General features: G+C 37.9%; 1 long non-coding RNA gene across 2 annotated transcripts; it reads right to left on the reverse strand.

Annotated features, from left to right (window-relative positions):
- Positions 1 to 313: 313 nt before the first annotated feature.
- On the reverse strand, positions 314 to 2,365 carry LOC149223550 (uncharacterized). 2 transcript variants are annotated; one of them, XR_016248977.1, is made up of 2 exons: positions 1,548 to 2,365; positions 314 to 640 (listed from the first exon to the last, which is right to left on the reverse strand). It is a non-coding gene; the product is annotated as an uncharacterized LOC149223550 (long non-coding RNA). The 2 variants fall into 2 exon arrangements; XR_016248976.1 differs by having other exon boundaries at positions 314 to 673; positions 1,548 to 2,361.
- Between the last annotated feature and the right edge of the window lie 1,330 nt (positions 2,366 to 3,695).

Here is a 3,695-nt window from a genome sequence, read left to right on the forward strand (position 1 = left end):
TTGCAAATGTTTATGATATTGATATATAACAATGTTTGTTGTGCATGAGCTCTACAGAGCTGGACATACTTTGAAGTTTGTGAAACACTAAAATAGTTACATTCACATTTTTAGATAGCCTTTAGCCTTGTTGCTTTTAGTTACTTAGCCACCAGTTATTGAATTTCCTAGAATCCTCTAAAGTTGGTCAACATTTCAATTTTACAGAATATTACAGGCGAGTCAAAAGTTCATTTGAACTGTATCAACATCACTCGCTGCTACCACTAAACAAATGAATCCAACGAAAATGAAAGTGACAAACAAATTCAAGTGTGAAAAACCTTATGCAAGAACAAAATCATAAAAAAATAATGCAGCTTCAAACGGTAGAGGGAAGTACACTCTCAAATGTTCCAAGCTTAACACCATTAATAAAAGCATTGAACTGTAAGCAAATAGGAGATTAAGCCAATCCACAATATGCCTTTCCTCCTAAAAAATTTAGACAAAGTGAAACCATCAGCAACTCTTATATCAAGAATCAGTTTAAGGGCATCGATTGCATATAAATGCTAGCACGAAACAAAAACATATTCAAAATGGGAACACCTGCCTGTAATCGTTTCCTTGACTTTGTCATCCCAATCTTCCATCTCACCTGTTCAATTTTTGCAAACCGTCATACCTTCGCCTGAGATAATTCAATCAATCAGGAGAGAGAATTCCTCAGTGGCATTATGTAAGCTCATTACCAAACAAGCAATCATTAATTTGAATCCAAGTTCCAAAGTCTAGCAAAAATGTTTCAACTCTAGAAAAAATTGTTTATAATATATATATATATATGAATGTACAGCACTATCAAAACAGCATCAACTTGTGAAATTTTGTGTTACACCCGCAGAGAATCTAGGTGGAAACAAAGGTAACAATGGCAAGTTAATAACTAAAGATTGCAAAAGAGATTAGAATACAATTTCTCTCTGTATCAAAAAAAGAAGTATAATACAATGATATACATCTTCCATGAGACATGTGCCTTGGTTGGGTGTCATAGTCCATAGATAACATCTCTCAAATATAGGCCTAGTCAACTGAACTGAACTAGTAGAATCCCAGATATAAATAGAGAATTAACATGCATAAGTGGAACCGCACTGAAGTCAACTGAAGCCTAGTCCTCTACTTAACTAGAGAATCAGTATGCCATCATCTTAACTATTTCATGGCTCATGCATGACTGCACTGATGTCCACTGAAACCTAGTCCTACTTAACTAGAGAATCAGTATGCAATCATCAGTTAACTATTATTTGGCTCATGCATGACTCCACTTATAGTGAAGAGAAGTAAAACTCATGCACGCATGAGTCCACTCCACTAGTCTGCTTGAAGTACAAGTAAGTGTGACTAAACAGAGAAAATACATAGAGATCTTTATATACACCAATACAACCATCCAGTGAGTTTGTGTGGTCATTCAAACAAAACATATGAGTTTGTGTGATCATTTTGGGCCAAAAAACAATCTGTAGACAATTATAAATTTAATTTCTTGAGCTAACCTTTCTGCATTGTCAGCCTTCAGCTTTTGAGAATCTTTGATTATTGCATTTGCTACAGGAATCTGGAAATGCAAATAACAATGAATCTCAAATCTTTCTCCCCATTCCCTTTGTGTGCATAACCAAGATATCGCAGCGGTCCATGATACCACATCTCGCTTAGGCATTTTGTCAAATTATTGGTGTGCATCCTCAATTCTCCTGGATTTGAAGTGCCTACTCGCCATCATTGTATTCCACGAGAACAAATTTCGCTCAGGCATTCAAATGCTTCACCTGCAACTACCGACTCACCAGACTTCGCTTACGTTTCGACAAGGCGAATATGTATGAGAATGTCGAATTAGAATCCCTTCTGAATCATGTGGACATGAACCTGCCTGCCCTCTGCAAACTTTCTGGCATCGATGCAGAACTGCAAGAGACAGCCGTAGTTGCTGGAGCTCATGTCAATGCTTCTATTTCCCATTAAAGCCAAAACCTGGTTCAATAAACCCTCAATCCAAGCACTCTCCCACCGCCTCCCTTGCAGTTCACCCTTCTACGCACCAGCAGTACTAATACCAGTGCGGACTTTGGGGAGGGCGGGGGGGCGTGGGAATTTCTCTTTTGCAGGACTTTCGTTGTTCTCCACTTTCAGATCGTTATAGAGAATGGTGCAAAGGGACCAGAGATCTGGGTTTTGAATCACCATCCTTACTGCTAGCTGGAAGAAAACGATGACGAAATTGACAAGGATGCGGGGGGCGAAAAGCATTTTTTCGGGTATTTTCTTGCTTCTCTGTTTCGTCCGACTGTTTTCCCGTTTCAAAATTCGCTTTTCCGACTATTTTCCCGTTAGAAAATGTCATTTAAAGATGTTTTTGGGTTCAAAAATTCATTTAAGGATGTTTTAAAAGTACGATAGGATTATTTTCCGACATTTTCACATTACCATTATAATATTTTTTCCCTTAAAAATCAAGAAAACGATACATAGTAAAATACTAAAATAATAAGTTATTAGTTAAAAAAAGGGATAACTCTAACGATCCAATGTTTAAAAAAGGGATAAATTTAACGATCCAAAATTTGACAAAATTCTAAATGTTTCGTGAAGCACCATGAAAGGTGCCAAAACATAGCCTCATTATGTATACAAACCAAACTAAAAGCATTATTTAAACATAACATAATAGGACTATATAATTAAAGGGACCTCATGACCCAAATCATATGAATTTTAAAGAGGTGTGGAGAGATTCGCCTCAATGGAGTTGGTGTGCCCTTGATTGTATTATCATTAACCTAACACAAGAGCAAGTTGAGCATTTATGCACTTGATACAAGCACTCATTTTTTCTTGATGGAGCAACACCTTGTCTAGCATCAACATGATATCCTCTTTGGCCTCATTCCTCTCCATGATAACTCTTCCCAACAACATCTTCATCCTCCAATAAAAATCAATTGTGAGCAGGTATTGATATTTACTGCATCTGGTATGTACAAGGTTAGGCACCCATTCAGTGATATCCATCAAAACCTCAAAATCAATAAGACAACCCTTTGCAATGCAACATTAGCTTCATATTCTTTGAGTTCCTCCTAAATGTCGACCATAAATTGCTCTTGAAATAAGCATGCAAGCATGGTCATCCTGGCTCGAGCCCGAGCACCACTTGTCTCCCCACAACCATTACTACCCCTGTGCATTCGTGCATGTTGATGAACCGTCATCACTATCATAAATGAACAAAATAGTTGCCTAGGATGAGTGATGTGCCATGGACCCATGAACAAAATGAATATCAAAGCTTGTAAGACATGCTAATGCTCTTATTGGGGATAAATGGACCAACGATGATCATTCATGGACAATAGGAATAGTGAAGGCCATTGAAGCAATAGCAGCAACAGAGGAAACAAACATACTCTCTACATTCCCAAATGCCATAATGCCTACGAGTTCCAAGCCAATTTGTGCACAATGAATACCCCCATGTCAACCAACATTGGATATGATGGTGCAGACCCAAAATCCACCAACTTCAAGATTTGCCACTGTGCAAACTACAATATGCATTTACAACTTGAGTTCATGGTTTGTACCATCCCTGGGAGCTAATAAAACCTCAACCACTCCCACATCATGCATTGAGCAAGTGA

The sequence above is a fragment of the Pinus tabuliformis genome, chromosome Q, assembly GCF_031772625.1.
Source record: "Pinus tabuliformis cultivar Carrire ecotype Pingquan chromosome Q, CPIR1, whole genome shotgun sequence".
Classification (NCBI taxonomy): Eukaryota; Viridiplantae; Streptophyta; class Pinopsida; order Pinales; family Pinaceae; genus Pinus; species Pinus tabuliformis.